Source organism: Sciurus carolinensis, chromosome 9 (genome assembly GCF_902686445.1).
Source record: "Sciurus carolinensis chromosome 9, mSciCar1.2, whole genome shotgun sequence".
Classification (NCBI taxonomy): domain Eukaryota; kingdom Metazoa; phylum Chordata; class Mammalia; order Rodentia; family Sciuridae; genus Sciurus; species Sciurus carolinensis.
The window spans coordinates 5,406,761-5,433,884 of NC_062221.1; the positions used below are offsets into that span (position 1 = coordinate 5,406,761).

At 49.0% G+C, this 27,124-nt stretch overlaps 1 protein-coding gene across 4 annotated transcripts in view; it reads left to right on the forward strand.

Moving 5' to 3' along the window:
• Kcnab1 (potassium voltage-gated channel subfamily A regulatory beta subunit 1) overlaps window positions 1-27,124 on the forward strand; it is a 332,151-nt gene that overhangs the window by 194,067 nt on the left and 110,960 nt on the right. The window contains exon 1 of one of the 4 annotated variants that reach the window (XM_047564425.1): window positions 20,260-20,277. The exons of the other annotated variants lie outside the window; for them this stretch is intronic. The gene's annotated coding sequence lies outside the window, so the exon portion shown is untranslated. Of the gene's footprint in view, window positions 1-20,259; window positions 20,278-27,124 lie in introns of those variants that run through there. 4 annotated transcript variants of the gene reach the window in all.

A 27,124-nucleotide genomic window follows, 5' to 3' on the forward strand; every position in this document is an offset into this window, starting at 1 on the left:
AAAGTCATGAAAGAGTGAATTGCTTCTTTAGGCCTCTGATGGATCATGTGGCCCTTCTTACAGTCTCAAGCTTCCCCGCAGTGGCTAGTTCAAATGATTCCACCATCATTGTCAAGGTCAATGTCAAATTAGGTCCAATTTACTCATTAGACACAGAACGTTGGTCAAAGCCACCTCACCTCTGAGGAAGTCTAACTCTTTACCAAATTGAGAAACGTTCCCTGGGACTCTTTGACCAAGCAAAGGGTGACGGATGGTTCCCACCATGGCTCAGATGGGATGGCCCCAAAGGAAAGATGCCTCACTGAGAACAGCAGTCCGGCCACCAGGCCCAGCCTCTCTTCCCTGTCAGGTCTTCTTCCTTGGCTGAACTTCAAGGAGCTGAACTTAATGTTAAAAGTGGGGGAAAAAATTAAAAAGCCAGCTTGCTATTCTACAAGCTCCCGGAAACTACAGCTTCTCCTTCCTAAAATGGAAACCCTCTGTGTTCTGGGAGGTTAGCTGGGGCAGGACAGAGGTGGGGCACAGTTGCTGTGGGGTAGAGGACCTGGGAATCTGAAGGAGAGGAAATGAGGCAGGTATTGAAGCATCCCAGAGCTAGAAACGTCCAGAGAAGGGTGCTGTGGCCTTCTCAGCTAAAAATATAGAATCCTGCCTTTTAAACTTCCATCCTCTGTCTCCCCATTATTTAGTACTTTCAAACATTTTTGACAACTACATATATTCCATCAATCGCTGTAATATAAGATCCCTAACAATTTCCTCATCATTAGGTTACAGTGCTCGGTATTAAAGATTGATTCTCATTTTTCATGCCTTTTAAAACTGAAATGGAAAGGAAAACTACTAGGTAGATCTGAATCTAGGAAGAAAAAAATACAGATATTCACTGTTAACAACATAGATGTTTACCACGCGGGGGATACCTTGATGCTGTTTGGGTGAATCTGTGTTTTAGACCAAACAACTTTGGACCCTGAAAGTTAAGTGGGCAGGCAAAATCTTGGTGATGTGTTCAGGGTATGGTCCTTTGTTTTTAATTAAACTCATAAGAGAAATGAGGTTATCCTAGTGAAGAATAAAGTCAAGACTAAGTTAACTGGTGATAAAGGAAGTGCCCTTGCTGTCTTTAGACTTTTAAAAATCTTGGTCTAAGTTCAGGTTCCATTTGTTAATCTTAAAACACGTAAGCAATATTTACATTGAGCTTTATTTCTGTAAAAGAGATACAAATGACTGATGGTCAAGGTGTCACTTTGTCATCTGTGCCTGGGAAAAGTCTAGACAATTTGTTCATGAAACTCATGGGAGCCATCCTGGGTCACCAGCAGTCCTGAATTGACATTCAGGTGTGGCACCCAGCGTGGGAACCCCGCCCACCCGGCAAAAAGCAGAGGAGGTCGCACAGAGTCGCTGGAACTAATCCTATCTTTTAAAACATTGCTTCTGAAATAAGAGTTGAGCAAAGCATGTACAGGAACCAGGAGTGGAATTGGGTTTGGAGTTTCTGGAAGGTTGGGAAGGCTGGAACCTGGGATCAGGGGACCCTTTAAAAGGCAAAGAACCCGGTAGTCAGGACAGAGAGCAGAGTGGCCAGAAAGGTCCCGCTTCTCCCAGTCTGGTCCTGACATCCTTGTGCTATTGCAGCAGTGTGTTCCAACACTCTGACCTTGAGCGGACTCCCTTCTGTCTGAGCCCTTGGGAAGGTCGAGTGTGGCCCAGTCAGGACCACATCCCTGTGAGGCCGGTGAGGGTTGCAGAAGGGGCTTTCCCAGCTAAAGCCAAAGCAGAGCAAGTCAGGTGCTGGCTGAGCCAAGTGTCCATGGAAACAATTGTGCCATTTGCTTCCTTTCCAGTAGAAACCCCTGAGCGTGCTCCACATGCCTTGCGTCCCAAGGCCGCCTCTCTCACAGCTCAGACTCTCCCCAGCATCTGCTCACCAGCTGGCTGGCAAATCCTCGACAAGCCCACAGGACTCAAAGGCTTAGTACCCAAGCTCTTTGCACATCAGCCTCTAGCTTTGACGTTTGTCCTTTCATATCAGGGGCATTTGGTGATTAAAGGATGTCAGCTCTGCAGCCGGGGAGCTGGAAGCATGGGCAGCTGGGCATGACTGTGCGGGTCTGGTGGTGATCTGGTAGGTCCCCTCCCCTGTCCCCAGCTGTGCCACTGAAGCCTACAGTGCCAGAACCACATGTCTAGTCAGCCGACTGGGAAAGCACAGGATCCGACACCACGGTAAAGTCCCAGGCCCAGTCTTGCTGCCGCCTCTCGCTGAGTGCCAGATCTTTGGAAATTCTCCGTGTTCTCCTCACTTGGCTGAGAGTCCCCTGACCTCTCCTTTGCCTGGACGCAAGCAGAAGTAGTCAGCCTGGCTGCTGCAGCTGCAACAGGGTCAGTGTGACCCGCTGGCAGCTTCTCTGCCGACATCCTGTTGACAGCAGCTCCGGGAGATCCTCACCGTGCCATGCCCTCGGCTCCTCCGGCCTCCTCGCCTGTCCCACCCTCAACCCCGCAAGGAGTTCACTAGAGGAGCAGGCGGGTCCTCCAGCTCCTGCCTCTGCCACACTCTCCTGACCACGCAGCCCCTCCCCAGATCCCATGCACAGGCAGAGAGTTCTTCCCGGCAGCAGTTCTCAAAGCTTGATCTTGGATCTGCAGTATTCATATCATCTGGGAACCTGTGAGAAAGGCATATTCACAGGCCCTGGCCTGGACCTACTGACTCAGAGGTACTGGGATTGCAGCCCAGCATTCTGAGTTGAATGGGACTGCCAGGTGATTTCCATGCATGCCAAGGTTTGATTATTTGCATTTCTAACAGTTTCCTTGGTAATGCTGATGCAGTCGATCTGAACGCTACATACTGAGAACCAATTTATATACTTGGGAGAATGATTATTCTTTACCAGGCATTGGCACAGCAGTCAGTGGTCCAAAATGGCTCACCATCTGTCTTTGTAAATAAAGTTTTATTGGAACATGGTCATGCCCCATAATTTGCATATTACCCACGGTTGCTTTCTTGCCACATGGTGGAGTTGAATAGTTGCGACAGAAACCATATGGCCTACGAAGTTAAAAATATGTATAGAAAAAGGTTGTTGATCTCTGCTCTGCCCAGACACATTCCATTAGGGACATACCACATAAGGCCTTGCCAAACGGAGTTTAGGCAAAGGAAACAGTAATGACAGTGGGGAACTGGGCACTTGCATGGTTTTTTGGTCTGGAAATAAAGGACTTCTCCTGAGCCTGGAAGAGTAGCTCCAGCTGAGATCAGAAGTCTGGGTAGAGGCTATTGCTAGTCACATGCCTGGCCCACCTCAGAGCGGAGGCTAGACCAGCGGTGGAGCTGGCAGGCACAGGGGAGTGGGGAGCAGCCTGCTAGGCTGTTGTGTGGTGTGGAGGAGGGGCTGATGTCCAGTAGTCTGAGCTTTCCTGTCTCCAGGTGGAAAGCAAACCCTCCAGATTGTTTAAGGCAGCGTGCCCATGATGCTTCCAAATCCACATGTTCACAAACTGAAAGGTTTTATACTGAAGGTGCATTTGAATAGTTTATTTAAAAAATGAGGGGTGTGTGAGGTCTTGCTCCATTTTTCCTTGTTGCCTCTTGGGCAGGGGCAAAGCTTTCCCCACACTTGCCATTGCGAGTTTTTTCTAGAATGAGAGCCATCTGTAGATGTGAAAGCCATGGAACCGGCTAGGGCAGCCCCAGGCAGACGCGCGCTTCAGGGTCTGACACCCTCCACCTCGGAAAGAAGGCATTTTCCTGCTTTCCAAAGAAATACAGAAAATGGGCCTAGCCGTGCTGAAAGCAGACCCTGAGAGTCCAGAGGGGGACCAGGTGGCCCTCTGGAATTTGCATACCAGTCGGAAACCCTGTCATTCTCTGTTGTAATGGCCTTGGATATACGTATTAACCTGAGTCCATAAAATAAGACTCATCATATCTATAGCAGCGATAAACCAAAACTTGCTGTGATATATTCCTGACAAAGCTTAGGGGTTCTCAGTGTTACATTTGTTTGCTCTCCAGAGCTGATGGTAGAGGTTTTCCTTTGATCTTGTAGGATTTTTGTTGTTGTTGTTGTTCTGTGATTTCAGAACATATAACAGAACTCAAAAAAGAGAGGTTCTTTGGAAACAAATCACACTGCTTTATAAGAGGGCTGAGAGGGCTGGGGATGCGGTTCAGGAGTGGAGAGCTTACCTGGCTGCACAGGTCCTGGGTTCCATCCCGAGAAAACCACCTCCCCCCAAAAAAGATTAATGGCTGAAAGAACTTTTGCGTCAGCTACTCACCTCTGCTGAGTAGCTGTCTTCAGACTGCTTCTGCCTGGGTTTGTCTCTGCAAGATGTGGAAGGGGAACTGCCGGCCAGAACACAAGGATTCCAGGCCGGGACCAAACATGGGACAGGAAAACCTATGTGTAGAGGTGACCCAGACAGAACAGGACTCCAGGCCCGCCTGAGACACAGACCCACACGCCACTCTTCCTCCCGACGTCCCCATTTCGAAAGGTCCCAAGACTTGCATGAACCAAAGGAGGGGACAGAGGGCAATGGCACATGGCAGAGGAAAAAGAGCAGCGAAGATAATGACCTCTAACAACCATCGCGGCCGGCTCGGCCTCTGCAGCGGGCGATTACCAACAACTTACGGGCAGTTACAAGAAGGATGCGAGTGACCTCCGGAGACGAAGCCCTCTGTGAGGAGGGCTTTGCTACTAAGGGCTGTGCAGAGGGCTCGGTTAGAGTGTCCCTGGCGTGTCCCACAAGCTCTTCTTCCAGTCCCCACTCATCCCCACACCCCTACCTGAGGTCGGCTCACTCTCCAGCCACCGTCCACCCCGCTGGCCATGTTCTGGTTTGAAATCGCAGACCTGTGCTGCCTAACCTCAGGGACGCATCTTTACACATGCGTGACTTCATAGTGTGCACTTAGGTAAACTGAGACGACCACGATGTCACGTGGTGGTGTAACCTCACGGTAGGAACACAGAGAATGTGACCATCACTGACCAGATGGCCTTACACCGCGCACGATTGTGCGTGGTACGTTCTATGGTTATTTGTCCTCAGTTTCTCTGAGCAGAACAAAGACACCTCTGCCCATTTGTGGCTGCGTCCTCAAGGGCTGGAGCAGGACCTGGCAGGCAGGCCAGTGAGTATTTGATAAAGGAACGAGAATATCCTCCAAAGCAATGGTTCAAAACACTTCTGCTTGGAATTTGCACCCCATTGTGAAAGGTCAGCTTCGCACCAAACTGATTCCGTCGTCTCTGCTGTAGGAAGAGCTTGGGCTCACGGTCACTGTTCACTTGCTCACGTCCTATCCCCAGGCCTTTATTTCCAGCCTCACTGCATTGGTTCAGCCAATATAGTAGTGAACATCTTCCTAATAATGGGCATCTTTTCCTGTTCCTGATCTCAGAAGGGAACAAAGCTTTCCACATTTCACCAGCCAGTCAAGAATGTTTGCTGTAGGATTTTTGAGAAGTCCTTATCATATTAGGGAAGTTCCCATCTATTCCTAGTTTGCTAAGATGTTTTTTTCTAATCATATGTGAATGATTCATGTAAGCAAATACTTTTGCTACACCTATTGGAAAGATCATGGGATTTTTTTTTTTTCTTGTATAGTCAAAAGTTAAGCCATCCTTAAATCCCTAATGTCAATCCAACTGACTCAGTCCTTTCATATTTTGGTGAACTTAGTTTGCAAAGCAAATACTTTTGCTACATCTATTGAAAAGATCATGGGATTCTTTTCTTGTATTGTCAAAAGTTAAGTCATCCTTAAATCCCTGACGTCAATCCAACTGAGTCAGATAGTCCTTTCATATTTTGCTGAACTTAGTTTGCAAATATGAGCTTCGGATCCTGGTGTCTAGGCAGATGAGAGAGACTGGTAGCTCCCCTCCTTCCTCATCATGCTGTGGTGCAGGATTAATGTCAAGGCTGGCTGGTTTCTTAACATGAAGTGGGAGGATTCTTTGCTGCTGTTTCTGAGTCTGCATAGGATGGGTGTTATTTCTCCCTCCAATATTTGGTAGAATTCATTAATGAAAACCATCCAGGCCTGCAGCTTTCCTGTGCTTCTATCAGGGGTTAGAGGAGCAACAGAGCACATCTGTCCAGCTTCAGGGCTTGAAAGAATTCAGATTTTGGTTATAGCTGAGCGTGGTGGTGCACACCTATGATCCCAGCCACTTGGGAGGCTGAGGCAGGAGGATCACAAGTTCCAAGTCAGCCTCAACAACTTAGTTAGCCCTAAGCACCTCAGCAAGACCCTGTCTCAAAATAAAAAATAAAAAGGGCTGGGGGGCCCTATGGTCAGTGCCTTGCTAATCAAGAAATCTTATCCTCACTTTATAGACATGGAACCTGAGGTTCACCAAAATTAAATGATCTGCTAAAAAACACTGAGAACTAACAGAGTGGAGCAGAGCTAGGATATATACCTAGATCTTACTGACTGAAGAGCCCACAGCCTTACCTAGAATCAATGTTAGATTTATCAAACCTTTCTGCTTTTGGCTTAAAATTCCAACTCTTGGTGGTCTTTTATTGATATAGTAACATACAATAATTTGTACAATCTTTTAAAAATTATTTTTCGTTATCAATTTCTAAGTAACTGGTAGAAGATTTAAGTTAACGTACTAATTAATGATCCATCAGAAAATTCTATTTTTCTGTCTGGAAATCTTCATTTAAGGAGGAAATTTTTTGATGTTTTATAGTATAACACTATCAAGACAAAACTCAATTTTAAAAATATTTTATTATGGAAATTCTCACAAATACACAAAAATAAAGGTAACAGTATGATTTTTTTTAAAAAAAAGGGCTGGGGTGTGGTTCAGTGGTTAAGGACCCCTGGATTCAATCTGTGGCACAGAAAAAAGCCGTGGTTGCAGCCCCTTCGAGGACCACAGTACCTCCACTCACCTCTACCTCTGGGATGCAGCCATTCGGTTGTGGGGGGTTTATACAGCCCTCCTATAGTCATCCAGGACTCACGTTTTATCCCCTTTGTCCAGGAAGGAGGCCAAAATTGCTATTCAGCAACCAGCCTTCTGCTGCGAACCAGCAGCCCCCACCCCTGGAGAGGAGCAGCCCCCAGGTGCAAGCTCACTGCTCAGGGCTTCCAGCTTCTCCCTGGTCTGGGCTCAGCGACCCCACAGGGTCATCACCCTTCTAAAGGCCTGACACAGAAGCACTTTGTCCTGTCCAGTGTTTGGTTCTGATGCTAGGTGGACAGCCAGTGTGAGCTACCAGACAGCGGTTGGTTGGTTGGTTGGTTGGTTTTCAAATAAAGAAGTAAACTAGAATCCCTGCACCCAGGCGAATGCTTTCGCCACGGCCACTGTGCCATCTTCAGGGCCGGAAGTGACCTACATCCCCTTATTCAAATCAACACCAGAAGGATTCTTGAGACCTCCCTGGCACAAGACTCCCCGTGAAGACTTCAGAGCAGATAATGGAGTAGTCCTCGGCCTGCGGCAGAGACAGATGTCCCTACGGAAACATCGCCGCTCAATGCAGGTACCACGGTGCAAGCCAGGGTGCTGTGCACAGAGGCCCAGCTGAGTCTGCGAGAAGCTCCAGGTAATTGGGCTCTAAAGGAGAGCAGAGCTTAGAAGCAGAGAGGAGGAGGAGAGGCCATTCCAGGCAAGGGGAGTAGCAAGCGCCGAGGAAGCCACAGGCCTTGGGGAGATGCTCATCTCCCCAAGCAACCCTGCACATCTGCCCAGGCCCATGGTCACAGCTGTGCTGGCCTCGCCCCCTCAACTGCCCTTTTCCTGATGGCTGCTCAAATCCCAACTTGCTCTCTGCAGAACCTCCTCCAACCAGCCCTCACGCCAACCGTGCTGCGCCCCAGCGTTCATCCCCTCCTGCGCCCCAGCGTTTATCCCCTCCTGCTCTGCCTTCTGTACCAGTTAAGTCCCTTTCTTTCTGTCCACCCAGAAGACAGCCTTTTTCAACGCGAGGGCCCTGCTTCCTATCCTTTCGTGGTAGGGCAGCGGACACGCACCCTGTTTTCAATAAATGCTTATGAATTCAGTACCAACAGCCAGCCAGTGACAGAATAAAGGGTTAGGTCTTATTTCTGCCTGCATTCCCCCTTACTAGGGAGGGCTGAAGACAGAGTGTTAAAATGAAACAGCTAGGTCTAGTTGAGAAACACGTGATTAACCTGCTCATCTGCACAGAGTGGAGCCTGTCTTGGTTACCAGGCTGAGAGTGGCTGCCACAGCAGCACAGGAGGAAGATACTAAAGAGAAAGGCTTTTGTTATCTGTGACACCTTCTCTTCTGCCGCTGGAGAGGCTGAGGGAGAGAACAGAAGCCTGAGAAGGTGACCACCCGGGTTGGGAGCCCGGCTCTTTCCCTCCAATCCTGCCCTCCCAAGTCAGTGAGCCTCCGTGTGATAACCAGACCCCTGAGGCAGGAGCAGCTCCTGCCCTGCCCACTTTAAATGAGGAGGATGAGCGCAATCGGTTCAAACCAAAGGGCACGAAGTGCACTATCGTCGCTTTCTAGAGACAGGATTGGGTTTCCATCAGGGGAAAGAAGCACTCCATTTTGATCAGATTCAATGTCACTCCTAGAATCTTCTAGAATGGAGCCCAGCAGTACTGAGGGAGCAAGAATAAGACAAATGTTGTTTCTGTCATGTTCTAAAAATGGGCCCACAGGAGTGAAGTCTATTTTCAAAGGTAGGAACCAGAATTGGCAGAGGACGAAGGACCAAGATAGGAACAAGAAGCCCTGGAAGCATCTCGGCCCCAGACGACCAGACAGCGTTGCTCTGGGGCGGAGGAGAGGTGAAGAGACACCCTCGCGGTGGCGATGACGCGCGTGAGCAGGCAGCTCCCCCACAGCCTGTGCCAGCTGCCCGCCTCGCCACGAGGGAAGGCAAGCCTGGGGCTGGAGGAGGGAGGCGCGGTGGAGGCCAGATTGCAGAGGCGTTGGGCGCACCCGCCCGGTGTGGATGAAATCAGCTGGTCAGTCGCCATGCCACCTCCCGGCACAGCACTTCCTGGGCCGTCACCAAACCCATCCTGGTAACTACCAATTTAGCTGCAGTCTGTGCAAATTTTTGTTTACCAGCTTATTCTGTTCTCTCCGAGACCAAGAAAGGATGCAGTAGGAGTTCCCGCTACAGCACTCAATGGAACCTGGAAACGGCCCAGGATATACATGAATGTAATAAATACGTGTCAGTCATCGGTGTCATTGAAAGCAGCTCACTGCGAACACAGAAGCACGTCTAAACAGCCAGGGGCGGGGACTCGTGAGCTGTGCTAAATGAGTTCTGGTTGGTATTGTGCCGCTTGATTCCACACAGCCTTAGATGTGAAGCAGAACTTCCTCAGTGCCTTTCCTTAAGCCTCTTTGTTCAAAATGCTGATCTACTGGACCTGCCTCTCCAACCCGGCTGCTGTGATCTCCTCCACGCTCCCCACGCTCCTTCATTCCCCAGGCCACGTCTGGCTCCCCTCTCTGGGACCTTGGCCAGCACACCTTCAGCCGCATGCAACTCTCAGTCCCCAGACCAGGCATTGTGATCTGTGAAGGCCACTGGGTCCCTTGCACTGTTTCCAAAGGAAACTGGTGCCACCACTTGTATCGGTTTCCTCCTCCTACTAAGAAAACAATGGAGCCTGGATGTGCAGCAAGCTTTCCCCGAAGCAGGACGGTTCCCCTCGTGAAGCTCTCCCTTTCAGCTTTAGCTACCTGTTCAAAAGACGGTGTGCAGAGTGACTAAGCAGCGCCAGCGCCCGGGGAGGCAGCCTTCGCTCCCTCTGCAGCTCGACTCCCAGACGCAGAAACCCCGTCAGTCCCGCCCAGGGGGTGCTTCTGAAGAAGGGCCAATCCAGACCCGATTGTTATTACTTCTAAGAAGCTTAGGGACAATGTCTGGGTGACCCATGACAAGAAGGTTAAACAGCGCAGCGACCCCAGAAGCTCCTAAGACCACCCGCTGTGTCAATCAGCCGTTTTAGATGCCTTCCACAGACCGCGGCACGTTCCCACCGGAGGGCCTTGCCCGATTTCCTTCTCTGAAGTCACCTCTAATCATCCTAATGGATTGACAGGCCGGGGTGATTTTTCATACACAGACAGCACTACTCTTGTTATTTGCAGGTAGATTGAACTAATTCAGGCAAACCTGCTTCCCACTCCTAGATTATGGAGACTCTAAAAAGAATAGAAACAAAATATATTTTTAAAATTTTTTAATTAAAAATGATCCAGGAAAAAAAAAAAAAAAAAAACCAATCCATAGACTTCAACTCTGAAATGTAAACATCCTTCAGGGCAGACAGTTTCATCCTCCTGTCCCTAAAATATGTCCTCTCAACCAGAATGAGGCAGACATTTCTCACCAAGTTCTGCTCAGATGTGGCCTTATTTACCAAAGAGCCTGTCACGACACATCATTATCAATCAACCAGATAAATTATTCCATATTTCAACTTATTCCTCTCTGCCTCTTGAGACTCCATCTCCTCCCTCCACCTACAGAACCAGAGAACAGGAGTCTAAATCTTTCTGGAAAAGATCCCATTTAATACGACTGCTCCTACTGCCTCAAGTTTATATTTGACAGAAACACTCATTTTTCAACATTTCCAGTGACAATTGATTGTTCCAGAAGTCGGGGTGGACGGTGAAATCACTCAAAAGGCGTCGAGGCCAAGCCTGGGAAGCCTGGGATCGGGGTGGTCCTGCCTCCGAGGCGCTGGCGCCCCGTAACCAGTTCCTTTGGTTAGATTCATATCATCTTAACTGGGACAGGCGGTGTAATGACACAGCCAAACACATATGGTACGAGTTGTAAACATTTGGGACGGCTTAGCGGCTGGCTCCTGATCCGGTGGTGTTTACTAGACGGCACTGGTGGGGACAGGAGTAATCTAGTGCGCCTCCAGGCAGGGAAGCAGCGCTGGGTGACGGCGGGGCCCCTGACGCCCCAGTGTGGGCTGGGTGGGATCCTCTCCACACCCGCGGCGGCCCTGAGGCTGTGGCTCTGTCCCCTCACAGCTGCTGTCCGTCAGGAGCAGTGAGGTGATGCACTAGGGAAGCTGGCCGGGTTCTCTGCAGAGACACCCGCCGTGAGCGCCAGGGTGCCCACCAGGAACATTTGCTGTGTCTGCCCCACAGGGGTCTGAACACCCCGCCAGCTTTTGTTTCCATGAACTGGAAGAAAAGCTCAGGGATGGCTCCCGGAGCTAAGGAGGTTCCCAGCGCCTCCCTTCCACTCCCTGACTCCGGGGCCATACCAGCTTGACCTGAGTGTGGATGCCCAAGAGTCCTTCCACCTTCCCTTTGCAGAGACACTTACAGCTCCTTTGCTTTGGAGAGGAAGAAGCCACCCACCCAGGAGTGACCACCGCAGCCCTGGGGAAGAGGGAGATGGAGCTCGGGGCTCTGAGCCTGGTTTTCTCGCTCCTCCTCCTGTCTCCATCCTGATCTCTGCCCCACTCTGCATTCACTGCGTGTGACCAGGGAGAGGCCAGCTAACAAGCATTTGCTTGTGGGTTTGTTTTCAGCTCCCTCCTTAGAGTGGAAGCTCATTATGGTTTGGATCTTAACTGCCTCCAGAGGCCCATATGCTAAAGACCGGGTCACCAGCCCTTGGTCATATTGGGAGGTGGTGGAACCTCAGGAGGAGGGGCCTGGTGGGTGGAGACTTCTCAAACCATGAGCCAAAATATATATTTCCTCTTGTTAAGTTGTTTATCTCAGGCATTTTGTCACAGCAACAGAAATCTGACACAAAGAACTTTAAAAGTAAGAACTTTAATGTATGTTTTGCTGGCACTGTAGTAGATATTTCCAAACTGCTTTCATTGGGTGCTTTAATCAAGAAAAGCAAGCACCTTTGAAAACAAATATTTATGCTAAAAATAAATGCATGTACTATTCTGCTCATATTATAGTAATTATAAAATATCTCCAAAAGTAGACAGGTTTATGTAAAATGCAAACGTACTTCAAATAATGCGTGAGTAGTCCCCGGGTACGTACATCCCCTTTTCGAGACATTGCCTCTCTGAGTAGCTGTCCAGGCAGTTTTGGGTCCGAGTAGTCGCACCGGCCACCCAGAGCCTGTTGCTTTCCCTTCCTCTCCGCCTCCAGCCGCCACGTGCTCTATCTAATGCCTCCCTCCCCGTTCTCCCCTGTGTGGCGAAACTTGGTGACGGGCTTCTTACCCAGCTGAATCATGCCTTCCAGAATGGCATTCCCGGGCGTGAAATGGGCACAAGCAGGCCACATGTCCCCTCTTGCTAGTAAAGCCAAGCCGTCCCCAGGTTGCTCATTCCCAAGGAGCCCACAGTCTCCCTGTGTCAGGGGCGTGTTGTGCCATAGGGAAAGACCACCCCCAACAATCAAGAAGAAGGTTTTCGAGTAAAGAGACCGACCTTTCACCCAGGGTGCAGAAGTGGCATGGGAGGAGACGGTGGGCAAAGCTGCGGCAGGTGTCACCGCAGGCCCTGGGCCCTGCTGCGGGTGTCCAGGGAACCCACACAACAGCGCTCTGACCATGGTGGGCTGAGAATGCCTACCATGGGGTTCTCTTCAGAGAGGGTCCAGTCGTCCGTGAGGACCAAACAGGACTGAGGAGATTAAGTCACAGTGCAGGCAAGACCATGCAGAGGAAGATCCGCGTGGCCTGAGAGGCCTCACTGCCCTGAGCTGCCCAGTGGAACAGAGGTGGAGGTGGGCAGGTGCCGTCACTGGGAGAAGCAGAAAAATGGAAGTCACCCAGCGGTGCCATGCCACTTCAAGTACCACCAAGTGACTGCTCCACCTTCCCACCCACCATGCCCCTCAGGGCCACCACCAGGCCCACTGCCAGCCTCGCCTGCTCTGTGCACCCCTCGGGGACAGCACCAGGCTGCCACACAGCATCACCACAACAGGCTCCTGTCTGCGTGGTCCCCACTGTAACCACCTCCAGGCCGAGACTGAGACTGTGATTCCCAGATGCCAGCTTTTCTCTTGCTGTAGGGCCTTGAGAGGACCATACTGCATGTCAGTGCTACCGTAAGGAGGGAAAGGTCCCTGAGGTTTGGCCTTATAACTGTGCTGACCACTGTCTGCATTTCCTGTGGACACTCCTGGTGGCTCCCCTTCCTGTGCCAAGCACACGGGTGTTTCAGAGCTCTGAAATGCTGTGGTCTGCAGTGGAACAACCTCCATGCCCGAGGTCCCGCGGAGAACCCTGTCAACTGCAGGCGACTCTGGCATGTTCTTCCTGAGAACCTGCAACTGCCTCGCAGCTGGCCTCTCTCCCTCCAGCCGCAGCTCTTCCATCCTCCCTCCACTCTGCTCTCAGCATCTTCCTGGGGTGCAAATCGGATGGCATTTTATTCCCACTTAAATACTCTGATGCCTCTACATCCCCAGGTTATGTGGCAATTTAGACATGATGTCCTGGTCCTTCTCACTATCGTCCCAATTGAGCTCTGTTTCAAGGTCCCTGACTCTACTCTGATCCTCCATCCATGTGTCAACCACCACTGTGTCTTCCTGCTTAGATGCTGGTCCTCTGCTTGGGACCCCATCCTGGACTCCTCAGCGTAATGAACAGCTTCTCTCTCCTGGAGTCGGCTCCAATGCTTGAGCAGTCCCTTCCAAACACACCACACTGAGCTCCTCACCCACATTCCTGTTCCCATCCTGTCTCCACTTAGCGCTATGGTGTCCTCGCCATGTCACAGAATGGCACAGGGGTGCCCTTGCATAACTCAATCAATTCTCTGTGCTCGACTGCACAGGAAACTTACTGGCCTTTAAGATTTGTTAGTAAGGATGTCTCCTTTTGGGGGGCTGGTCTAATTCTTGTTTGTGGGTGGCCCATTGCCCAGGTTTCGGGACTTGGAGGACCTGAGACTCAGTCACTACTTCTCCATACATGCTGTCGATCAAATTGTAGGACTTTCAGTAGATAATCCAAAGACCTCAAGCTGAAATCAGATATGAGCAAACAGAATTCAGAAAGTGTCCTTCATCGCTAACTTTTCTTTCCTACCACATGTACTCAGCACTTTCTAGATATTAGCTTTGCTTGGTGCATGTGAGTACGTGCAGACCACACGAGTCCCGGGTGAGCCAGCTGCAGGGTGGATTTCAGCAGCAGTTCTGCATCTGATGCTCTCTGATTGGACCAGCCCTTGACACGGAGAATGTGCTTAATGAATCACTGAATTGGGTCTTGATTGTCTTTTTCTTCTTTCCTATTTTTGTAGAGAGGCCGTGGATCCAAGTTAAGAGTGCCTTAGCTGATAGACGTGTTGAAATGAGGCCACAAGGACCCGCCAGTGTCCGAGTTCAGCCTATTAATTTGTGAAAAGACACCAGGAGGGTCTGGTCCAGGTTTCTCCCTTTGTCCGGCACTTGGAGCCGCTTTCCCTCCAGCGGACGGAGCACCCCTCCAGGGCTCCAGTCGCCCAATGGCATCTGCATCCTTTGCAGAAGGGCAACAAGAACATACGATGACCTTTTCAAGGTGCTTTCTCCAAAATGAGCCAAATCAAACTGAAATTTCATTCTAGAACACGCTCCTCTCTACATTTGCAAAAGAATGACTGCTTGGTGAATTCAGCCAGACTAGGACAGGGGTGAGAGGCAGGAAGTTGGCTAGAGAACAACTTCCATGTGACTGCGACTCCCTGGTTGTGTGCGACTCTAGTGCCCCAGTTGAAAAACATGGGCAAAGAGAAATGTTTAGCAAAAAAAAAAAGACTGCCAGAAAGTCACCATTAAGGGAAAAGGGAAAAGTCTCCCCAAAGATTTTCAATTTTATTTTTTGCATTAGTTAGAAAAGTGTTTGGAAAAGCAAATTGAGGTTTGAACTCAAAAAAAAAAAAAGAAAGGAAAAAGCATTGTGGGTGGAACATGTTAAGAAATGCAAGAATCATGGCTGTTTCATAAACCCTTGGAACTAATATTAAGTACCACCAGAATCTCATTATCTCTAAATATAGAAATATCATATTTACAAGTTAGTCAAGGAATATCCTCTTCTGTTCCCAAACTTCCCACAAACCCTCTTCATAAATGTACATGTTTGGCCTACCAATATTTTCACTAAAAATATTTACTTCAGGGAATTTTAATGTAATCATCATCAACTTTATCATCATCGATAAATACCTACTATTTTAATGATATATCTAGAGAATATTTTTTCTCACTTTGCAGCTCGGATATGGCAACGATATGTCATTACTCAAAATGTGTTTTGCTCAGCGGTAAAGATGGGGACTCTGGGATGTCCTCATCTGAAAAAGATCAATAGAGATTCTAACCCATTAGCCTGCCTCTGGCAGTAGCCTATGTAAATGGCGTAACGGGGCTAAATCCTTGTAATATTTGAAAGCTCCTGTAATATCCCTGGGAGACATGCCACAGAGGACAAATCACTGTCCAAGGCTCAGAAGCCAGCAAAGATGATTCTCTAAAATTCTTTTGTTAGCTTTTCCTCCTTGTTATAGTAACTAAAACTACAAAGTTTATTTCAAAAAGTGTTCTAACATTTCTATAGGATTATACTACAATAGTCTACAGTTTCATGTTCTTTTTTGTGATTTGAAGTTAGAATTTCTCTTCAACACACATTTGCTGAAGATTCACTCTGCCCCAGCCCCACACTGGGGATTAAGTTGGGGGAGGTAGGAGTGGTATTTACCCCTACCACTGAGATGCGGGGGAAAGGACTATTTTTGTTGTTTCCTATAACTAATCTTATTTTTTCCAAGGTTTCTGTTCTTGTTGATGGCAGGTGAAGAGGAATTTAAAATATCCCATTCAAAGGTAATTCCTTTCCTTCTGATTTAAGAGAACAAATTCTCCATCAGGGATCTCTCTTCCCTCCCCTTTTCTCCTCCCCCAAATGGTGTCAGGGCGTGGAAGAAAGTACTGTGGGAAGTTCAGGCTGCCTGCTTGCTCCTCAGGCCCCAAGAGAGTCCAAGCCCTTGCTTCTCTCTGCAGCCTGGATGTTTCCTAGCCTTTCTGATAAATTTCTAATCTCTCCTTACCCTCTGGAGAGTTCAACCACAGGGGCAGATGGGGAGGAAGGGACAGAGTGAGGAAGATAACCTGCTTTCGGCTTCTTTTCCTTTGGTCCTCTCTCCAGAAGAAGGAGGTTTCATTTTCCTTCCAGTGTGAAGCTCAAGGACACACAGAGCTATTAACTGAATTAGAGTAGGAGGACCACATGATTTAGCGTCCAAAGTGGGACTTTTTAAAGTAAAGGGGGATCACACTCAAAACTGAGTACCACAAGACAGCCTGACCTGGATCACCAAGAAGTGTGCTCTCTGCCTAGCGGAGTCCAAAATCCTGTATCCCCCTTCCACATTTAGGATTCTTTGCTTGATTTTTGAAATCGCTCCTCCTAAGTCATGATGCACAGTTGATAAAGCAAGAGATCTCCCAGTGTAAACCTGGTATGCACCAAAGTTCTTAAAAGAAAGGTCACCGTGTGTGGACCAGAGTCCAGTAACCCAAGAACCATTGGTTGGACCCAGTCAAGCAGTCATCTCAGCAGCTTCTCCAGTGTCCCGTCCACAGACAGAGATGCAGCAAGGAGAGGGCAGCCTTGTAAGCCTGGTGACACATGCTGTGCACCCACCTGGTGGGTGGGTTTTTCAGGTGCCTCTGGGGGCTGTGGTCACTGTTCTCTCTATCATGTTAGTACGTTCAGTATTAACTCAGGCGATCAACATAGCCACTCCAATCTGAATATGCACAGAAGTCAAGGAATGAGTCAGTATGAGTCAGAATCCTCGGTCCGTGAAATCGTGGAGAAAATGTTCAATCCCTGAGCAGTCTGTCTGGCTGAAAGAGCTAATTTTTGAGGTAAATGAGAGAGATTTCATCCATTTATCCATTCATGTTTCCAGCCAGCCATCCACACCATGTATTTTTGCAGCCAAGAAAAAAAATATGGTGGTCAGAAATGGAGCCAAGAATCAGGTTAAATATGTACACTAGGATGACAGATAAGTGACACGCCATGGGCACAGAATGGCTCAGAGCTTTCTAGAAACCAACAGTCAATCCTCCTACAAGCACACAGTCAGTGTACACTGGATATAGCTAATGATACCATACTAAATAGAATAGCTAGCATTTTTTGCACACTTGCTGTATGTCGGACCTTGGGGCAGACTCTACAGAAACAAATTGTTATGTCTCTCAACAGTCCTATACAAGAGAGACTGAAACCCTCCTTTTGTAGATGTGGGAGACAAGGGAATAGGTAGCATACCCAGGAGCAGGTGGCCAAGGGCTGCCTGGCTCCGTGCCACTCCCGACACTGATGCGTGCTTGGAGAGTGCCTTCACCTCCTGCTGGCTGCCTCTCGAGGACTTTGGCCCCGAGCGTCCTCTGCTGTGGCTGTGAGGCCCTGGAACCCAGGGGTGCGGTCACCACAGCCTCTCAATCATGACCCCCAAGGCAGTGCAATCTGGTTATTAGTTGTGTTCCCAGCTGGACTTAGGACTAGGAGAGCAAGACTGTGCCCGTGTTTTCCACCACCTTGCCGGTCCCTGCATACCACACGTCCATCAGATGGGTCTGAAGGGAGGGGTGTACCAAGGGATCTCACGGCTCCCTCTGAGACCCCCAGGCAGCCTGAGCGCCCAGTCCTCTCCCTGCCTCTCTCCCTGCCCGCCTTATGACCTACGTCACCGCAGTGCTGTGACGGGATTGGTCTCAAGGAACAAAACTGAATAACGACCTTCCTTTTCACAAAACATCCTCCTCCACTAAAAGTGTCCTTAGTCCATTTCGTTTGGCCACTTAACGGCTAACAGAACTCTTCCAGGAGTTCTGACAGCAGATGGTTTGGTTTTTCCTCCGAGTTTGTCCATCAGTTCATGGAACCAAAGGCTGCGTCTCCCCTTCAGTGATGGGCCGTCTGCTGCCCTCTGGCTCCAGCTTCTGCAGCAGCTCCTGAGAGGATTCATTCCAACAGCTTTCGTCATGGTAATGCTGTCCCTAAGGACCGGCAAGCTCTGCGAGCCGCTGCACATAAGCTTTCTCTCCCTAGATCCTCACACCACCTAGAAGCCCATCATGACAAGCCCCGAGCTCTGCACCCCATGGACACGAGGACACTGAGGCTTAGGGAGGATGAGTGGGTAGCCCGTCTCCAAGCGTGAGCTGGTCAGTCCAGGTTCTAGAGCTGGGTGAAGCCCTGTCTTAAAACCAGAGGGTTTAAGAATCCAGCCTCTCGTCCACATTCCCTTGTCTCCAGTATCACAGAAAACCTTTTGCTTTTGGTGCCGATAGAAGAGGGAGGGAGAGTAGCCGTGGCTTTGATGCTGTCTGTTTTGGGGAAATGGGAAAGAAGGGCTTCCGGCCATCGCAGAGATGAGCTTCAGATTCAGGAGCGCCACTCAACAGCGCTCACTCGTAGACTTCAGGCAGGCCTGGGCGGTTCAGCTCAGGGCGGTGAATGGTACGTTAATGCTGCCAGATGTGACCTGCTCCTCTCACAACAGGCTCTACTGAGTCTCCGAAAAATTGCAAAAAGAAATAGGAGCCCTGCTGAGGCTGGCTAGGAGCTCACTACCCCTGCAGGGACCGTGCCCAGGGAGGCAGCTGCTGCAGGGCTCCGCAGTCTGTCTGGAATCAGAGCCTTTGTCCCATCCAACCAAACCTGGAAAAGCCACCATTCCACATCAGGCTGGACCTGGGCAAGAGGAAGCCACCCCAACTATGCTTCTGTGCCCTCCGGCCTCCTGAAGTCCACTCCTGTTGCCACCTGCAGGGGCCAGTGCCTGGAGCTGCCCCAGCCCCTGTGCCCATCCTCAACAGCGCTCACCCTGCTGTGGACCACCCTTGTCCCCTGCATTCCATTTCCTTTATGCAGGTGGCCTCAGCAACTAGGGGAGCTGTCCTGTTTTTTCAGTACAATGACTTTCCTTTTCTTGTCGTAAAAGCAATACACTCTTGGAACAAAAAGATGAGAAAATATGAGGAGCAGGCACCAAGATTCGACTTTACCTCGCCATCCAGCACAACACCACTATTTGTATTTTGAGTGAATTTCCTTCCAGCTTTTTCCTGTGCGTTTTGAAAGCTCATATGGCAGCAAATTGTATATTCTGCTTGTTTTCATTTAACATATGCTGATAACACTCTTTAATGAAAGCTTAAGTAGTTACGTGATAATCCATCATGCTGACGAGATGATCTGAATCTCCTGTAATAGTTTTCTTCCTTTCCACGTTACAAATGATTACTATAATCCATATGTTTGTGCATGAACCTAAGAGCGTATCTTCTTTTATAGAGTATTAAAAGTGGAAGTGTCGGGTCTTCCCTGGAAGTCTGGACTTAAAACACAGAAGGACATGCCATTTAAGAAGCAAGGCGTACAGGGAAGCAGGGGAAGGGGAGCCCGAGGCAGGCTCGGAGCTGTAGACTTGGTCGGGAGGCGACGCACACAGGATTTAATGCTCATCCAGGCTCGGGCATCAGGGCAGCCGTAGGGCCCAGACGTCGGGAACCTCTCCAGGGCCGGAAGGTTTGGTCTACCTCCAAACACGGGCCACCGAACCTGATCCAGTCTCCATCCTCATCTAGAAGTTCTGCAGTGAAGGTTGACCCTCCTGCCGCACGCTCTGTAATCTGCTCTTAGCACACCGTCTGCAGCAATTTTGGGACCGTTCCCATCTGCTCTGGCAGAGAGGAGTTGGGCTGTGCTGGCAGCCTTCTAAGTCCGGGATCCCATCTGTCCCTCCAGCCCCATTCCGCCATCTCTCCCTCACACACCAACTTCAACAGATTGCTCCCTTCTGCCCAAGCCTGTGCCCACCTCTGGGCCTGTGGGCTTTGCCTGGAACTCTCTTCCTCAAGGCCTGTTCCTTCCTGTCCTCCAGCGCTGGCCTCACCCTTTCCCTGCCTGTTTCCAGAGCACCTCCCCCTCATTGAAGATACTTGAGGGGCCCTTGTATGCCGTGGGTCTCCCCACAGAGTGCGACTCTTACGAGGTCAGGACTCGGTGCGTCTGGGGCACTGCCATAGCCCCGCACCCAGAACACAGGCCGCCTCCCAGCAGTCAATACGTGATGCAGGAACAAGTAACCCTATGCCATGTGACTCGTTCCGCCTACGTCCCCGCTCCTCACCCTTGGCAGCTCCAAGGTGCTCATTGAATTGAACTGCGCTGACAATCCTGCTGATGGAGCCCCCTCCCCAGGTAGCTGCCGTGGCTCTTCAAGCAGCGCCTGCTCCTCAGGTAGTATTCTGGTTTGGAGGTGAGGTGTCCCCCAAAGCTCCTGGGTTAGCACAGGGATATTAAGAGGTGAAATGAGGGATGGTGAGAGCAGTCACCCGCTCAGTCAGCCCTGCTTTGAATGGACTGCCTGGGGGGTAACTGCAGGCAGGTGGGGTGTGGCTGGAGGAGGGGGTCTGGGGTCTGCCCTGGCGGTACATCCTCCCTGCAGCCCCTCCTGCTTCTCTCTACGTCCTGCCCATCTCACACAGAGCGGCGCTCCTCTGCCACGCCCTTCTGCCACCATGTTCTGCCTCGTCTTGGGCCGAGAGCAATGTAGTTGGCCAGCCATGCCCGAACCTGTGAAGCTGTGAGCCAAATCAGACATTTCCCCCTCCAAGTTGTTCTTGCGGGGATCTTGGTCACAGCCAGGAAGAGCTCGCTCACACGGTGGTGGTGCGACCTCTCCCAGCCTCCCTGCTCATCCCGTCCCCAATCAGCCAGGCACACAAATGACTCATTTTCTTCTCTTTCCAAACACATAATAAAAACAGGATGAAATGGGTTCTAATGAATTTTGAAGCCTTTTGAGTTGTCAATTTCCCTCGGCCTTATTTTCTCCTCTCGTCGTTTCTGGCTGAGGGCTGATCGGGACAGCAGCAGGGTGAGTGGCAGTTCGCAACTCCCACCACTGCAGAGCCGTCAATCAGAGAGAGGCTGCAGAGCGACGGTGGGGAGGGGCAGGCAGCGGGGAGGCGCGGGAGGCGTGTGTGCAGGATCCGCAGCAGATGGGGCAGCTTTAGTTCCCCTTCTCTGGCCTCTGAAAATGGCCGAGGCAGGCAGAGCCCCTGTCCTGGTCTCAGAACCCGCTGAGTCCACCTGCACCACTGGGCTAGTTCAGGTGGGCAGACCATGGGCAGCAGTGCAGGATGGAAGAAAGAGCCCAGACTGCACAGACACCCTGGCTCCGGTGGCCTGGCTCCACATCTGCCAGATGTGCAGCACCATGGCCTGTCCTACCCTCTCTCAGGCTCCTTGTGGGTGAAATGGGCACAGGAGGCCTCTTCTGCAAGGCGGCGTGCCTTTGTACGCGTAGACTGTAAACCCAGGCTGGTGCTGCCCCCGGCTGGTACTCTATACGTAGCTGCTATTAAGAGACTGAGCGTAAGGTAAATAACCAGCATGCATCTACCTTTACCAACTAAGGGAAAAAATAAACAAATCTTTTATGACTGACTGTACTGTTTCACTAACAGTCAAAGGTGTGTGTTTTGATTTTGCTAAATATCCCAAGGGATGCCAGGTAGATCCCAAGCTTTACCCTGCTGTGCAGTTTGGCATTGAGCTGTCCAAAAGTCGAGTGTAATTGGAGCTTTTACTAAGTCACCTGCGAGTTGGCCACCAAGCTATGGATGGGCCTGCTTTCCACAGTGACTTCCCTTCTCATCATGTGATGGTGCTCCAGTAGGGTATTGACTTCTTTGGAGCCACATCAAGAATCCTCCAATCCAAAGCTACTCTGCTGTCAATACCAGGCTGCATCCTGACATCCTGTCATCTAAATCTTACTTAGGACCAGTTAAGTCATTCAATTTGAATAAAGTACCAGTAGTGATTCTAACCAACTGGGATTTATTACTTTAATTTTCTGGGATGGATTAATTCATCAATGCATAAAGCAAGATTATGTCCCAGGATTCTATAGCTGCCATGTAGTGATTAATTTTAAAAGGCCTGAAGTCAATTTTAAAAACTGATTTGCATTAGTAAGGATTCATGCACCCCCTTCGCCTGCCCAAGAACAGGTAGCTCTGATTCCATTTTCAGGAGAATTGCAGTAAGGTTTTATCTTAAGATCCTAAAGAATCCTGCAGTTTCACGAGAGTGATCCTTCCTCCCTTCCTCCCTCCCGGGCCTGTGGGAAAGGTAAAGTCAGGATTGGCGGGGAGACTTCACACCTGCCGCAGCTGGACTTCCATGGTTGGTGGGTGTCCCCCTGGCCACCACAAGGGGGCACAACTTCCTACCTCCAGTCAGACCCTCCTCTTGCGGGTCCCCACGGATAGAGTTGTCGATTCCCCACTCTTGAGATGAAACCAACAAAAGACCAAAGTAGAGGCTGAAATAGAGCTAGGCCACCCTGGAACTCCAGCCATTTAGAGCAGGGTTCAAAGGACCAAGGTGGGGCAAGTGTCCCTCTGCCTCCATGTCAGTATGGGGTTGGTCTTGGGAGAGGGGAACATGGTCAGTCTCCAGTCGGCGGCCAGCTCTTGATGCAGTTGGCCTTCTGAGTACATGGTGCTGAGTGAAAGGCAGGAGTCGAGGAAACATGAGTGTCACAGAAGAGAAGTGGAGTTCGGGCGCTGCCCTCAGGAAGCCTCAGGGTCTCCGGTCTCTTGTTCAACGCTTTCTCACTCTAGTTTTTGGTCGACCCTAGTACTTATTCAGTCCAGAATTTCTAACTCTTAACTCTGTGAGAAACAAGTTTGCCAAGCCGAGTACAGTGTGCAGGTCTGTTTGTCCTTAGCTTAGGGATCCCGTCTAAAGACCACTTCCCTGGGTTCAGCCAGGAGCCTGGAGCCCCACCTCCTGCCAGGTGGCAGTTCATTCACTTGTAATATGTTAGTTCACTTCTCTCTGACTTGGGTTACCCTGGCATCCTGGGATTTGGGGTTTTTGTTTTCTGCTTTTGTTTTGGTTTTGATTTTGGTTTTGCATAGAGTAAAACTCACTTTTTGTGTTTTTACAATTATATGGGTTTCCATCATTGCACAAAAGCACGCCACCACGGTACCATGTGGAACAATAGTGCAGGCCCCAGATTCCCTTTCTGTGGTCTCCCTCCCTTCCCACCACCACACCCTGGTCACTGTTTTATCTCTTCCAGAACTTTACATAAATGGAGTCCCTCCCTACGTAGACTTTTGAGTCTAGCTTCTTTCACTTAGTAAAGCGCACTGATGCACCGAAGCTGCATTCCTATCATTGAGTGGATCTTGAGCCAATGGTCCATTTCTTTTTGTTGCTGAGTGGTGTCCATGGCATGAATGTGCCCTAATCTGTTGGTCTGTGCATCAGTTAATGGACATCTGGGCAGTTTCCAGTTTGGGATGGTTGTGAGTAACTATTTGAGTACTTTATTGTCTGAACAGAAGTTTGAGTTCACTTGGGTAAACAGCTAGGGGCAGGATTGCTCAGTCATGAGTACCTGTGCCTTCCTGAGAAGCCATCAGGCTGTATTTGCAGGGTGGGCTGTGCATTTTGCATTTCTATCTGCACTGTGTGAGATGCATTTGCTCTGTCTGCCAGCACTTGTGTTGTATGTTCATGTATTTTTAAATTTTCATTTTCTTTTTTATCTTACATATTCTAGAAGTAGGTCCTGGTATCTTATTATGGTTTTAATTTTTGTTTTCCTAGTGTTTTATAATTTTGATCATTTTTTCATATGTCCATTTGCTATCAGAAATCTTCTTTGTGTCATGTCCATTCAGAACTCTGGTCACTTTTTATTGGGTTTTTGCAGGTATTTTCTTCCTGTATAGTTTGGCTTTTCCACTTTTTAACAGTACTTTTCACAGGACAGAAATTTTAATTTCCATAAAGACTTCTTTTCTAATATTTTTATGAATTATCCTTGTAGTACCACATCCAAAACCTTTTTGTCAAATCCAAAGTCACACAGATAGATTTTCTCCTATTTTTTTTCCTAGAAATTTTAGTCTTAAATTTTATATTTAGGTTAATGATCTATTTTGAGTTAATTTGTGTACAAGATGTGAGGTTGGTCAGATTCTTTTTCTTTTCTTCCATATGGAGAATTGCTCCAAATGTTCCAATGCTGTTTGTTGAAAAAACTATCCTTTTACCATTGAATTGTCTTTGCACCTTTGTAAACAATCAGGGAACTTTATTTGTGAGACTCTTTCTGGCCTCTCAGAATATTCTGTTCCATTTTCTGTGTGCCTCATTCCTTTTGAAAATACCACACTGCCTTGATCACTGTTGATCTATTTTAAACCTTTACATCAGGTAGTGTGAGTCCTCCAACTGTGTTGTTCTTTGTTTTCCAGTTATTTTAGATATTTTAGTACCTTCACTTTTTCATAAATTTTAGAACTACTTTGTTAATATTTATAAAGTATTTTGCTAGACTTTAAATATGGATTATATTTAATCCATGGATCAAAGTGAGGGAAATCAGCATCTTAATGTGAAGTCTTGCAGTTCATGAAGATGGTATGTTTCTCCACTTAGTTAAATCCTTTTTATTTCTTTCTTTGATATTTTGTAGTGTTTTGCATAGAGATTCTGTCCACATTTTGACAGGTTTATAAATATATTTCAATTTTAGGATACTGTTATAAATAGTAGCTTTCAATTAAATTTCAAATTTCATTTGTTCATTCATTGCTAAGAATATAATTGACTTGTATATACTGACTTTATATTCTACAGTTTTGCTAAAGTCACTTATTAATTCTAGGAGATTTTTTGGTAGATTGTTTGGGACTCTTTTTACATAGACAATTGTGTTATTCACAATGAAAGATAGTTTTATTTATTCCTTTTTAATCTTCATGTCTTTTATTTCTTTTTATTGACTGTACTATGATGCTAAATAAAACAGTGAATTTTAGTAGTCAATCTGAACTCAATAGAATTAAAAATAAAATAATATCGAACTCTGGAAGTTCACATCAGGGAGGTAAGAAGGACTTCTCAGACTTTGTCATTTGATCATTCATTTCATCAGAGAAATGTTTCCTTGCATCTCTTTTGTGCTATGTGTCACCAGGAGGTCAAGATAAATCATATCATCAAGCACTCTGTGATTTGAGAAAATGTAATGAGATGTGTACACTAGTTATAAAGACAAAACGATGGTGATGAGGCTGATCAGAGATAAACAGAAAGGACAAGAGGGAATCTAGACGCAGAACAGCCATTGGGTCATCAGAGTCTAACCTGGGGGTTTCTGAAGAAATTGGGATGGAGGTGAGGGATGGTGTAAATGGAACCTCTTCAGGATTTGCTCTCTGGTTGTGGAGGTCAAAGGAGAAGGAGGAAACAAAGAGATTTCTGGGGTTTGAGTCTCGTCACATTTTTAGGGCGTGGGAGGCCCAGAGTTAAGGTCTGCATTGGAGATGTGGATGAGATGACCTGTGGTTGGCTCGAGGTGCTGACCGGAACCAGAGCAAGGCCAGAGCTGAACATGGAGAGAGGCCTTGGACATGAGTCCCTCTGATTCCAACCTCAGGCTGAGACTGCAAATCCTTGAGCACTGGCCCTTGCTCCCACCCTCGGAACAGTGACCGCAGTCACTAGATGGGCAGGGGGGCCAGAGGAAGGCTTTGCACGGGGACAGAGGTGTCCTGTTGAGCGGTTCCTAAGCCCTATCCTTCAGTAAAGTAAGAAGCGGGACCTCAGGCCCGTGTTGTTGAGAGAAGAGTGGAAAGTTGGAATGTTTACAGTGTCCTTCCACCCGAGGAGGGGACAGAAACTCACCTGATAGACTGGGGAAGCTGTAGGCAGAGAAGGAGCTGCCCGTGGCTACAGGAGCAGAGCCCGGATTCCAAGCCACGCTGCCTAAGCGCAGCTCGTCCTTGGAGCGCACTCACTATGCCAGGCGCGGCCTCAAACGCTGCGATCCCACCGTGCATCTCCACACCCAGCCCGTGAGGCAGTTTCTATTATTATCCTCGGGGAGCAGATGGGGCCCAGGAGGCTCCATACTCTCCCAAGGTGTTGCTGGGAGGGAGGGAGGGAGGTACTTCTGCTCTCAACTACACGCTGCCCGGAGTTTTCCAGCAAGCACAGAGCTCTGCTGGCCAGTGTCTTCCGGGAGCTGCAATGCTGCCTTTCTGCGGTGGAGCGATGGCATCAGAGAAGCCGCCGTGAGCATCGCTGAACACCTGCAGCCCTGAGCTGGGTGTGGGAGTGTGTGCTGCACTGGACACGGCCCCTGCCCTGCGGCAGGATCACGAGCACCTGATAAGTGACAGCAGATATAAAGGATACAGGCACACAGAGAAAAGCAACGTTAATGTTCCGTTCTCCTGTCAAGGAAAGTGAAAGGCAAATTCATGCATCTGACTAAAAGCGTTTACCTTTGATTAAGTGCATATTTAAATACCATCCTCCTCCAGGCCTCAGCCTCCGCCACACTGCTGAGTGCTTTGCACAGAGAAAACAGGAGATTCGCCTACAGGCAACAGGCAAGAGAGACCCTTGTGGAGCCTGAAACTCTGCTCAGAAGCTTTCTGTTTTACTTGACCTTGGAGAGCCGCTGACTATGGCAGAAACCGGTCCTGGCTCTCTTTGCAAACAGACCTGAGAAGCCTTCACCTTGTCTTTGGAAGTTCAGGCTGGAAAATAAACCCTCACCAGTTGGTGAAGACAACTCTGAATCCTTCAGATCCTCTCTTCTCAGTTTTGAAAATAGCGAGTGTGTGGATGATATTTACCTAGGAAAGTGTGATCCTAGAAGAATCTGGAAGGCAGCAAAGTGTGTCCGGCCCCTTTGGGGCTTTTCCTCCCCCCTTCCCATTGGCCCGCCCATCATTTCTTAATGGGGGGAGGCCTGTTTTCTCCTCCACTCTCAATGCTCAACATGGAACATAGCTGTGAGTACTGTGGGTTCAGTCTCCCCACCAGCTGCCTGCAATTCAGTTCAGTGCAGACGCACCCCCCGGGTAAGGGTCTGGTCCCCCAAGGCTGCTCCCACTTCAGATACATATCCTAGCTGCAGCTTACCAGTGTGCACCCAACTTAGGTACCACTGGGCTATGAATCGGGGGTTCCCAGGACCCCCTTCTCTTGTTCCATCATTAGCTAGAGCGGCTCGGGGAACTCAGTGAAGTTGTTGCTT